General features: G+C 54.7%; 1 protein-coding gene and 1 long non-coding RNA gene across 4 annotated transcripts in view; both read right to left on the bottom strand.

Moving 5' to 3' along the window:
* Window positions 1–13050, bottom strand: part of PRKCA (protein kinase C alpha) — a 283875-nt gene that overhangs the window by 123945 nt on the left and 146880 nt on the right. The window lies entirely within an intron of this gene.
* Window positions 248–1730, bottom strand: LOC138414605 (uncharacterized). The gene is made up of 2 exons (XR_011246925.1): window positions 1511–1730; window positions 248–976 (listed from the first exon to the last, which is right to left on the bottom strand). It is a non-coding gene; the product is annotated as an uncharacterized lncRNA (long non-coding RNA).

Below are 13050 nucleotides of genomic sequence, written 5' to 3'. Positions count from 1 at the left end.
GAAACAATCGAGAAGCCCGTGAGGCGAGGGACTGAGCTTCTCTGTCCAACAGCCGCGAGAAGCAGCCCCGCCAGGAGGAGGAGGCCCCAGCCTACTCGGGAGCCGTGGTCCCTGAGAGGCACCTGCCTGGTTACGCTGCCACTGGGCTCCTGCCCTGTGAAACCCTGAGGTCACAAACACTGTTACTTGAAGCCACTAAGCCTTGGGGTGACTTGTTAGGCAGCAAAGATGACTCAGACATTCAGTGTTAACACAGACCTACAGCATTTGGCATTTGAAGAACCCCGAGGCCCACGTTATTACAATTTTTAAACTCCTGTATACTTTTCAGAACTCATCACTCTTTACACTTAAGGTCTGGGCATTTTATAACATGGAAGATACATTTCAATAAAGGAAAAAAGGGAAAAATTCTGAGGGTGCAGTTTTGATCCCTGGTCAGGGAAGATCCTACTTGCTACAGAGTGTGAGCAAAAAATAAATAAAAATTGATGCAAAGAAAAATTCCATGGCGAACAACAAAGATGAAACAAAACACCGCCAGGGCCAGAGCTGTCTGTCCGTTGCGCGAGGGGCTGATGCCCGGGGCTCCTTTGCCTGCACCGTGCAGGCTGACAGGGCTGAGGGGCCCCCACCCCCTGCACAAACCTCTCCCCCCTCCCTCTCCTGTTCCTGGAGGCTTCCTGAGGCCGAGACGGAATTTTCAACTGTCAGGAGAATCAACAACGTACATCCAAGGACATCAGCTTCCAAGGAGACTCTCAGGTCAGGACCAGATGGTGGTGTCAGGCCACAGTTTCAACCCCGTGACCCCCGTGACCTCTTCTCCCCTCTCGGCTGCTACTCTCCCCAGGAAGAAAGGGCAGAAACCCGGTGCAGGTCAGAAGCGCGTCCGAGATGCTGAAAATACCCCGAAGGGAAGCTGGAGTAACCTTCCAAGCTGTTCCAGTGGAGACCCGAGGTCCAAAGAGTCTCTCTAAAGAGAAACATGGAGGGGGTTTCAGAGGAGTTTAATTCGGGGAGAGGATGGTGGTGGGTCAGGAGAGCGGGCGTTCGCTGCCATGAACGTCCTCCCTTCTGGATTTCACAACCCCCTTTGGCTTTTTGTTTGTGCTCAGAATGAATTCTGTGTATCGCCACCAAGAAGGAACAGACCCTGCTCACTGCCAACGAGAGGCGGTGGGGGAAATGGCAACACAGGAGACAATCAAGTATTTCTTTCTTGTAGTTAAGGGACAAAACTTTGCAGTGGAAAATCTGCATCTCTCTCTCACTGGCCCGTGGTCTGCATTCCTGCCACTTGAGATAATTCGGGTCAGCACCACCTCCAGAGGAGCCCACACAAACGCTGCGTATCAATCTGCATGAAAGCTGCGGTCTCTGCTCCCTTCCTGCTTAAAAGTGGCCTGTTGCTGTCGTTCAGTCACGCCAGACTCTCAGCGACCCCGTGGACTGCAGCGCGCCAGGCCTCCCTGTCCTTCACCGCCTCCCGGAGCTTGCTCAGACTCACACCCAGTGTGTCGGTGATGCCATCCAGCCGCCTCAGCCTCTGTCACCCGCTTCTCCTCCTGCCCTCACTCTTTCCCAGCATCAGGGTCTTTCCAGTGAGCTTTCAATTGGTGCCTGTGAACTGTTGTAAGGAAGCTCCCTCCCCCAGTTATACTTTACATAAATTTCTCTGGCTTCATGCACCAAAGACATCTGCCATCACAGGAAAGAAGCCGATGACCGTTTAGGAGGCAAAGTTCATGATACGTCAGGAGAACTCAACTACGCCGGGAAGCTGCTAACTCAACTACACTCTGTTAAATATTTTACTGACTATAAACCAGAGCAGGCATCATGCAAGTGTGCAGCTTCCGAGAGTACATGAAAATAACAGTCTGATTCAACTTTAATTGGATGCGTGGACACGAAACAATAATCGACTCTTTAGCTGTAACTCCAAGGTATTATATCTCATAAAGATCACATTTTCCAAGTACAGTAATTTATTTGGAAAGGCCTCATTGACTCATCAAATTCTGTCTTTAAAATGCTACCCCCATCCTGAGAAAATTAGATGCACACTCTAGAATGAAATGGCCTGCCAGATAAAATGTGATTTTAATTTGAGAAAACAAAAGTGCCTGTTAATCGGTGCTTATCATTTAATAGCAGGATGGTGTTTTTTTCAAGGCAAACAAACAACCCTTAGCACACAGCCGCAGGTGAGGACCCGCTCTCTGCAGTCTGCTCCCACGAATTTTCCCAGCTTTCATCTCTGGCCATAGGCCTCTTCAGGGGAATCCCGCTCAGCTTGCAGTTCCTGAATAGTCTCCGAAATTTCTAAGGCTCTGCCAGGTGGCTCAGTGGGTAAAGAATCCGCCTGCAATGCAGGAGCGGCAGGAGGCCCGAGTTCGGTCCGATCCCTGGGTTGGGAAGATCCCCCGGAGAGGGGAATGACAACCTGCTCCAGTGTTTTTCCTGGAGAACTCCATGGATGGAGGAGCCTGGCGGGCTGCAGGCCGTGGGGTCAGCGCTGGACACCGCTGAGCAGGCAAGCATGCTGCGCGGCGAGGGCTCTGCCCTGCCCCTGGGGGTTTAACTGGAGCATTTTCCCAAGGGGCTTCCTTGGGCATAAATAACCCCCCCCTGCTCTCCCCTCGCGTGCTCAGTGATGTTCATCAGGGATCTCCACGCCCCAGCTTTAGTACTGGCCTGCCTGAGGTTTACCAGTTGTCCATCTCTCATCCACACACAGAAAACTCTTCAGGCCAAGGACCACCCATGGGTGCCCATAGAAACTGGCCCAGAACTCCTGCCAGTCTGAAGCTGACATCCACGACCTCAGTGAACTGACTGCAGAACGCAGTGTGGAAATCCCAGGCAGACGAAGAGAGAAACAAAAGAGCCCGTTTTTCATGCTGACGGAGAACAGTCTCATAATCTCTCTCTGATTTTAAGGTGAGAAAAAAACAAATGTCCGGCTCCATCCTGTGCCGCGTCAGTCGTGTCCGACTCTTTGCGACCCCAGCGGCTTAGCCCGCCAGGCTCCTCTGTCCATGGGATTTCCCAGGCAAGAGTACTGGCGTGGGGGTGCCACTCGTCCTCCAGGGGACCTTCCTGACCCAGGGATCAGACCCAGGCTTCTCACGTCTCCTGCATTCGCAGGCGGGTCCTTTACCAAAAGGCCACCTAGGAATTTCTTTGGTTTGGTCCACTCTGCATAATATCTTTAAATATTAACTTGTAAGTTTCAAAAGCATGAAATAACTGCCCCCGCCCCATGTCTTCATACAGTCCCCAAAGTAACTGCAGCAAGAGCTGAGGGCCTCTGTCAATGCCTGACACTGAACTCCCCCATGGGGCGCCACATGGCAGGTTACTAGCCTCACGCAGAACAAATGTGGTCAAACTATCTGTAAAAATCTGCTGTGCGACCTAACTGTGTCGAAGGCTCAGGCGGACTTAGGACGCTGACATTTAACTGATAACTGAGGAGCACACGCAGATGGGAATCTTTAGGCTCAGAAAGAAACATCCGCTCAGTTCAGTCGCTCAGTCGTGTCCAACTCCTTGCAACCCCATGAACCGCAGCACGCCAGGCCTCTCTGACCATCACCAACTCCCAGAGTTCACCCAAACTCATGTCCATTGTGTCAGTGATGCCATCCAACCATCTCACCCTGTCGTCCCCTTCTCCTCCTGCCCCCAATCTTTCCAAGCATCAGGGTCTTTTCAAATGAGTGGGCTCTTCGCATAAGGTGGCCAAAGTATTGGAGCTTCAGCTTCAACATCAGTCCTTCCAGTGAACACCCAGGACTGCTCATAAACCACACGATTACACACCTTTCTACGTGTTTGTTCTGTGACCCCCAGAACAGCAGACGTGGTACGAAGAGGTGATGTTTTTACTTGACTTTCAGCATAACTGCTTCCCTCCTTGTGTGGCTCTTGTCTGCTGCAGGCTGGTGGGGACCCACACGGCTGCGGGGCCAAGTGGTTGGGGAAGGAGCCCCGCTTTGCACAAGGCACTCCAGCCTCAGGAGCGCAGCGGCCTCTGCGCCTGCCTCTGTTTGGAGGGCGGGGACGACCTTTCCTCCCACATCCAAGTCCAGGAGGGAAAACTGCCTTGGATTCCCAGTTAACTGCTCTTTGTCTGTTGTAGAAATAAATTTAAGCCACAGAGCGTGTGTGTGTGGGGGGGTGGGGTACTTATGAGGGAGCTGAGCCTCCAGAATCCTTTGGTTTCCTTGACTGTGTGGAGGGTCACCAGTGCTTTTTCAGAACCGGGGAGATAGGAGCGCCATCGGATCGGTGGGGGAGGGTTGGCAGAAGCACTGTGAGCTGAGCCATCTCACTGAACAGTCATATGCACTTGACTCTGGGTTATCTCTGCAAAGACAGCAACGGCAGATTAAAATCTGCTTAAAAAAAATAAACCTCACTTCCCCATCTTGGTTCGTCGAACCTTATCAGAGCTGTTGCAAGGGGCAAGCCAGGCCTCTCTGAGAGCCGGTTGAGAACTTTGCCTTCCCTGTGACAAGAGTCCCTGCCCAGCCCTGTGACGGTCAGAGGAAACAGGCGCACACACAGACACGCACACACACACGCACACGTACAGACACGCGAGGCTCAACAAGAAACAGCCACTTCCTACCTCTGTGGAGTCTCCCTAAACTGGTCTCATCTGGTTATTCACCTCGGGGTGGGGGCTGGGGAACGGAGGCTCAGAGACGTACACGGGTGCACATGCGTGAGCATCAGACACTGCACACGTACACGGGTGTGCATGCGTGAGCATCAGACACTGCACACGTACACGGGTGCACACGCGTGAGCATCAGACACCGCACACGTACACGGGTGCACACGCGTGAGCATCAGACACTGCACATGTACACGGGTGCGCACGCGTGAGCATCAGACACTGCACACGTACACGGGTGCGCACGTGTGAGCATCAGACACTGCACACGTACACGGGTGCGCACGCGTGAGCATCAGACACTGCACATGTACATGGGTGCGCACGTGTGAGCATCAGACACTGCACTCATGACCGCCATGTGGTGCCTGCACTGGCCCAGGGCCTCATCTTCATCTCCACGGGGAGGCTCGCCACTGCTCCCTTCCAGACAGAGAGGAGATGCAGGCAGAGAGGCAGGAGCCAGGCGATGGAGGCAGGACCGAGGCGACCCTACAGGCTGAGCTCTCTCTGCCTCAGCTGGCTTCCCTGCCACCCCAGCTGTCCTAGCAAAGTGCTGGAGCCCTCAGGTCTGCAAGACCCTCCCCCCAGTAAAGGGCCCGCCAGATCTGGCTCTCTCCGAAGCCCTCACCCAGCAGCCCCCAACCCATCGCTCTGGGCTGGTCCTGAGCCAAGCCCTGCCCCGGGCAGACAGCACCTCCAGTCTGGAGCTTACTCATATCCCAGAAGGCAGAGCGACCACACCCTGTCCTCCCAGCTGCCCCCTCCCGCCCCCTCGCCACGCTGGGGCTCCTGACTTGGGCTGAATGTCACCCTTTGTCTCAGAAGCCCTGGGCCAGCTCTGACGGCTGGAAAGCCTGAACAACAGTGATGAATCAGAGTATTTATTTTTGAGGTTTCCTCTAAGCTGCCTCTTCATCAGCTCTTAAATAGCAGCATTCAAGCTGCTACAGACACTTGCTGAAGTTTGCTGGCCTGGGGCAGCCGGTGGGGAGAACTTGGCCTTCGCGGCAACACAGGAGCAGTGTTGGCTGAGGCTCTCTGAGATTCGGCCAGGGGCAGATATGTTTAACTCGAATTTAAAAAATTATTTTCACATCCCTCAGGTTGTGAGGACTCCTGTCTCTCAGGGAGTGGCCTCTTCTAACCCGTGTTATGCTTTCCACTCTCCTCTAATGGCGTGGCTGAAGACCACACGTTGCATCTGAGTGAGCCGGGGGCCCCAGGACAGGGGACGCATGCTCTCTGAACTAACGACCCATCCGAGGGCACAAGGCTGATGGAAAGCCCTCATGGAAGGTGAGCCATTCTTACCGAGATTAAAACCTGAAACGCAGTTACACAGTTGTCAGGCTTGAGAAGGGGAAATGTAGGAATAATCCACAAATTAAATATTCAGTCTTTCTTGCTACACCATTTGACTGTTACTCACAGGACAGAAAGATATTCTCCACTTACAGCAATTATTTATACACACACAGCCCACGCCCCACACCCCGCACCCAGCCTGATACTCTGAAGAGAGCAAAGGAGATTTTTAAAAGAAGGCAGAGAGCGTTAAGGGAAAAACCCAAAAGCCAGCAGTGAAGCTCTGAGGCTGTTGGGCAGAAATACCATGACGTCCAAACACAAAACCGCCTCCAATAAAAATTGCTTTAGCAGATTTACCTATGCGTCAATCAGCTGAGTGTTAAAAAGACCAGGAGCGGGTGGGCTTGTCATGGTCCTTGGACAATAAGGATAAAGTCTAATCTCTGATGTGGCTGGGCCTGCAACGAGGCCTCGGACTCGGGACCCGGAACAAGAACACTGGGGGCAGAGACGGCTGCCCAGCTCCCCCTAGACCTGGCCTCCTGGGGTCCCCCAGGCACACCACCCCGTCCAGTAATTTGCTAACTTGAATGCCTTCTGGCAAAATGGAGAATTCTGCTTTGCTGGGGTTTCCATCCCAACCTATGAAAGGTCATGCTCAAGCTCCCAATGTTGATTGCCATTATTGAACCAGAAAGTACTGTCACAAGGATGAGACTGAAAAATAAAAATAATCGTGACCACTTACTATCTTGCTGGACATTCTACCAGATGCTTTGGGCCTATTTGTCACTTAACTTCAGCTGTGCCCGACTCTTTGTGACCCTAGGGCTGCAGCCCACCAGCCTCCTCCGTGCATGGGATTTCCCAAGCAGGAATGCTAGAGTAGGTTGCCATTTCCTCCTCCAGAGGATCTTCCAATCCAGGGATCAAACCCTCCCAGTTCCCTCTCAACTCCTCAGAGGTAATGAGCATTTCTTAACTCATTTCCCATCCATAAGACCAGGGTGAAAACAGGCAACCTCGTCTGAGTCACGGGGAAATGGGAAGACAAAAACTAGGAGTGTACATCCCAACAGAGAAGGGTGAGCACTGAACTGATGCTTCTGAACTGCAGTGTTTGAGAAGACTCTTGAGAGTCCCCTGGACAGCAAGGAGATCAAACCAGTCAATCCTAAAGGCAGTCAACCCTGAACATTCATTGGAAGGACTGATGCTGACGCTCCAGTACTTTGGCCACCTGATGAGAAGAGCCAACTCATTAGAAAAGACCCTGATGCTGGGAAAGATTGCAGGCGAGAGGAAAAGGGGGCAACAGAGGGTGAGATGGCTGGATGGCATCACCGACTCAACAGACATGAGCAAACTGCGGAAGACAGTGGAAGACAGGGAAGCCTGGTGTGCTGCAGTCCACGGGTTGCAAAGAGTCAAACATGACTTAGCGATTGAACAACAACACACCAATAATGCCTATATTACTTGAAATTAACAGGCCAGCACCTACACTGACTAACTGCAAGTGACAAGGAAAATCCTGGCAAGAAGACCTTACTCCCATGCCCGACGAAAACAACACAAAAGAGACGCGACACCAGATGCCTTCTACCTGGAAATGTGGCTCATCTGCATACTCAGGGACTAACTGATGGGAAGGTGAAGGATGCCTAACCCCCAGACGAGGAGCTGTGCACCTTTTCAGTAATTTTTCCAGGAAGTTAAGGGGCATAGCTTCCACACTGCAAAGCTGCACTGGCCCACCTGGTAGCAGTTTTTCTAAAAGGGATCGTACACACTGCTCCATTTAAAATGAGTAACTAGCAAGGACCTACGGTGCAGCGCAGGAAACTCTGCTCAGTGTTAGGGATGGGAGGGGGGTCTGGGGGAGGATGGACACAGGTATACGGTCGACTGCAGACTGGCACTCGCCAGGAGCATCTGCCAGCGACTGAACGGCGACGGGGGCGTTTGCCTGCGCTGCTGTAGATCCTGCCCTCACACGCCCGTGGGGCATTCAGGGTGGGGCTCTGGGCTCCAGGGAAACTGGGGCAACAGGTCTTCCAACAGTTACGATCTTTTCAGGACCTTGTTTCATGATCCCCATCCTCGCATCTCCTCATATCTAGAAAAGCACTAACCCCCTTCATGGTGACACCAGCTCCTGAGACCAGCAGGGAACCTGGTGGAGAAAGCACTTGATCGCACCAAACGCTCTCTTTACCGGACTCTGATGTGTCGCTGTGGGCAAGCCCCACGCCGGCACACGCATGTCTGCCCTTTGAACTCCACGACAGCCCTCTGCAGGTCCCGTACCTGGACGTGAGCGCAGCAGCCCCTGAGCTCCGCCCTGGGGTGACAGTGGCTGCACCCCCACCCTACAGCTCACGGGGCCAAGCAGCCAGCTCGAGGTCACGGAACCAGGAAGTGGGTGAGCCACTGCAGCCAGGCCCCCCGACGCTGAGCTAACCCGTTAGAGGCCGTCCCGACAGCGTCCAGGCACCGCAGTCTGCATCCTCCTCCTCCGCCCAGATGCTGAAGTCTAACACACACTGCAGCCTCATAAAGCCTCTCCGCAGGGGTTTCATTTTCCAACCCGCCCGTCTCCCGCGGCTCTGCCGTGAATGCGCCTTCCTTGATGGGGAGGCCCGGCCACATACACAACGGACGAATTAGTCAGAGGTGGCCAAGAAGGTTCCAGCCGCTGGAGGAAGAGCTCGTGTCTCTCAGACGTCACTTTCTCGAGACCTCGACACGGCACTGTGTCCAGGGCTGTGACAGGTGACAGGCCGAGGGGACTGTAGGAAAGAAATGCCGGGATTTGGACAGTGGGACACAGGCAAGACTTTTAAAAATGAGAACTTTAAAAGAGATGTCTCTAAAGGCAAGGAGCCAAGCCCAGGTGGGAAACGGAAATCAGGAGCCTATATGAATGCAGAGACCGGCCATCCCGGAGGAGAGGACAGACAGTGAGCAACGGTGGCGGGGAGGGGGCAGAAGACCCGGGCGCCGACCACCAGCACCTTCCGGGAAGGACATCATTCCAGACACAAGGCTTCCCTTTGATCTCAGCGTTGGCATGTTATAGAGTGGAGGGCGGGTCAGGACCCGGGGGACCTGGCCTGGGTGACCGCCGCCCTGCCGTGCGGGCCCTTTTCCACCAAGGGGGTGGACCAGGGGGCCCGGTGGTCTCACAACGCCTGAGACTCCGGGACTCTGCCTTTCTTGTTGAGACAACAAGCAGAAGCAGGAGCAGCGAGGGCCCCAGGAACAAGCCGGCAGGGATGGAGTGGCCGGCCAGGTGCCTCCTGCCTGTCAGGGGCCAGAGCTGGGGCGGCGGCAGCTCCGGGCCCTGAGGAGGTAGGCTGCAGCAGCTGCCCCATGCTGCTCGCTCCGCCAGGGGCTGGCAGGAGGCTAGAGTCCCTGGCCTGACGGCCATGGGGTCAACAGATGCCTCTTAATGCTCAAAGACAGTGTCGGCAAACCTGATCTCTGGTGAGCTCTCTCCACCAGGCAACGTGCGAGTCCCGTGTAAGCGGCTGGAGAGACAGGTGGTGAAGTGTGGTTTGCGTGTGTCTGTGTGTGTGTGGTCAGTCATTTCTGACTTTTTGCACCCCATGGACTGTAGCCCACCAGGCTCCTCTGTCCATAGGATTCTCCAGGCAAGAATGCTGGAGTGGGTTGCCATTTCCTTCTCCAGGGGATCTTCCCGATCCAGGGATGAAACCCGCGTCTTCTGCATTGGGAGGCAGGTTCTGTACCACTGCACCACCAGGTAAGCCCAATCACAGGGATGCCCACGGTTATCAAAGGTGACACTTCAGCTCAAAGAACGCCTGCTGAAAGCCAGATGGAGGTTCACAGAGATGAAAGAGAGGGCTTCCCCATGAAGGCTGGAGTCTCTCCCACCCCGAGACAGCAGAACCCAAAAGAGGTACCAGTCTTCCGAGGCTTGGATATAATCTGATTTTGAACTTCAAATTCTACCACTTACCCTCCTCTAACATTTAAAAATCACTCACTGCCTCTCAGTGTTAACCACACAGCCAAAACAAACCCGCTAATAGCTGAATCGAAATGCGCTAGCCGTGGAAATATCACATCCTTGCAACTTTGGGAGCATCTTCTCTGCAGCTGGGGAGGCTGCGTCAGCTTTCCACTCCTGTAACACAAGCACCAAAGACTCAGCTTAGAGCAGCCAGCGGGCCCCAGCCCTCCTGGCACCAGGGACCAGTCTGGTGGGAGACAGCTCTTCCACGAACAGGGGTTGCGGGGTGGAAGCGCGTCACATTATCGGGAACTTTTCTCTGTTATTATTACACCAGTTCCGCCTCAGAGGACCGGGCAGTAGATCCCGGAGGTCAGGGAGCCCAGGAAACACAGAGCTATTAGGTGGCGGCCGGGGGGTCAGTGGTCCAAAGTGAGTCCTCCCGGGCTACAGCCCAGGTGGGGGCGGGGCTGCGCTCCTTCTGGGGGCCGCTGCACCCTCGCTCTTTCCAGCCTCGAGGACCACACGCGCCGTGGCTCGCGGCCCCTCCCCACTCTCAGAGCAGCACACCCTCCCTCTGCTTCGTTAGCCTTTTCCGGCTTCGGCTGCTTGTTTCACTCTCATAATTCTCCGCCTAGATAACCGGCCTCCTAGAGAACTGGCCTGCAGGACCATCTCTCCATCTCAACATAGTAACCACGTCTCAACCACGTCTGCAGAGCACATTCTGCAGACTTACCTGCACGGGTGAGGCATCCTTCGCAGGCACTGGGTATGAGGATGAGGGTACCTTTCGGGGGTCATCACTGTCTCTTGCATAGAGACACGCGTTTATCACCCAGGTCCAATGAGGCGTCTGCAGCGATGTCGCATCATCTTTTGGGGGGCTGGGTGTTGGCTGCAGTGCACAGGCCTGGCTGCCCCAGGGCATTCGGGGTCTTAGTTCCCCAACCAGGGGCTGCATCTGTGTCCCCTGCATTGGGAGGTCTCCTTCCACTGGGCCACCAGGGACGTCCCGATGTATCTTCCTGTACAAAGCGCTGTGTTACAAACCTTCCCATGTATCCATATGGTCATCAAGACTGTTTTTAAACCATATACAGTTTCATCTAGTTGAGAAAACCCACTATAAGTATAAGGCAAGGGGTGGTAGTGGCGGTTTAGTCGCTAAGTTGTGTCCAGCTCTTGCGACCCCGTGGACTGTACCCGCCGGGCTCCTAGTCTGTGGGATTCTCCAGGCAAGAACACTGGGGTGGGCTGCCATTTCCTTCTCCAGGGGACCTTCTCAACCCAGGAATCGAACCTGGGTCTCCTGCATTGGCAGGCAGATTCTTTACCGACAGAACTATGAGGAAAGCCCATGGTGAGGGGTGATGGGTTTCATATCATGAATAGTTTTCCCTTTTAAATGTTCTTTGTAATATTTTACAAAAAATAATTTATTAATTTTCAGAAAAAGGAGTGAGGAAAATAGAAAGCAGCATGGAGAGACGCTGACGCGGGGGGCTGGGACCAGCGCCCAGCTGATGGCGGGGGGCCTGGTGCACAAAGGTCTGCAGTGCTCCCCGGGAAGAGTGCTCCGGTCTGCACTGCATTCCACACAGAAGACAATCGGACTGTCTTTCAGCAGAACAGGCACAATCACCCTATTGTCCAGCCTCACGAATGACCTCTAGAGCCACAAAGCAGGGACAGGAAAGGCAGGAGCAGCCACGCCCCCTCATCAGAGCCCTCTGGTCTCAGTGTGGCCGCTCATGAGCTCCAGGGCAAGGATTAGAGCTCGCAGATGCAAACGGTATTGGACTCCACAGCCAGGACTACCTGATGTCCCTGCTTTACGGAAACAGGAATCAGAGTGCGACGCACACTGAAAATCCTAAAAGATGCTGGGGGCCGGGGAGGGGGCGTGGGGGGAGGCTGCGAGTGAATCTGCTCACACCAACCGTCCCGCCACGCAGCACAGGGTGTGGTCAGCAGGCTTGCTCCTTGTAAAGGGCCAGAGAGTGAGGACTTTCGGCTCTGCGGGCCATTCACGAGTCAGGCTCACCCCGTCGACTCTTGCTAGAGGGCCAGGGCAGCCACACACAACTCACGGCTATACACAAGCCACGCACGGCACAGCCGTGTGCCCGTGAGACGTTCAGAGCACAGGCTGGGGTCCGGCCCATCCAGCTGTGGTCTGCAACCCGTGGTGCAGGAGGAGGGCAGGAGTCTTCACGCAAAGATGAAACTGTCCCCAGGTCGCTTCCTCAGCCTCGCTGATTGCACCCACCTTTGTCCTCACCTTCGGCAAGCCATGGCTGTGGTTTTTTAAAGGTATCTATTTACTTGGTTGTGCCAAGTCTTCGCTGCAGAACGTGAGATCGAGTTCCCAGACCAGGTGTCACACTGGAGTCCCCTGCATGGGGTCCAGCCTCAGCCACTGGACCACCGGTCAGGGAAGCCCCAAGTCTTGGCTGGTTTTAAGCATCAGATGAAGCAGTACGGGCTTCCCTGGTGGCGTGGTGGTAAAGAATCACCTGCAGTGCAGGCGAGCCTGGTCCGATCCCTGGGTGGGGAAGGTCCTCTGGAGAAGGGAATGGCAACCCACTCCAGTGTTCTCGCCTGGAGAATCCCAAGGACAGAGGAGCCTGGTGGCTACAGTCCACAGGGTGGCCAAGAGGGAGACACGCCCGAGCGACTAAGCGCACGAGGCGGGGGATTTCGTTACCGACCCCGCTCTCCACTCCTCCGGTGTCCCTGCCCTCTCTCACGTGACTCTGGAATTCCTCCCGTAAAGACCGAGTGTGTCTCCTGGCCTCCTGACTCTGGGCTCAGTCAAGTGACTTGCTTGGTCCAACAAAGTGAAAGTCGCTCAGTCGTGTCCGACTCTTTGCTACCCCATGGACTATACCCTCCATGGAGTTCTCCAGGCCAGAATACTGGAGTGGGCAGCCCTTCCCTTCTCCAGGGGATCTCCCCACCCGAGGGACTGAACCTGGGTCTCCCGCATGGCAGGCAGAGTCTTCGCCAGCTGAGCACAGGGAAGTCTGGGTCCAACAGAATGAGGCACCAGTGCCAACCTGCC

The sequence above is a fragment of the Ovis canadensis genome, chromosome 11 (genome assembly GCF_042477335.2).
Source record: "Ovis canadensis isolate MfBH-ARS-UI-01 breed Bighorn chromosome 11, ARS-UI_OviCan_v2, whole genome shotgun sequence".
Taxonomy (NCBI): domain Eukaryota; kingdom Metazoa; phylum Chordata; class Mammalia; order Artiodactyla; family Bovidae; genus Ovis; species Ovis canadensis.
Note: the sequence above shows the minus strand (reverse complement) of the source record. Positions and strands in the feature narration are given on the sequence as shown.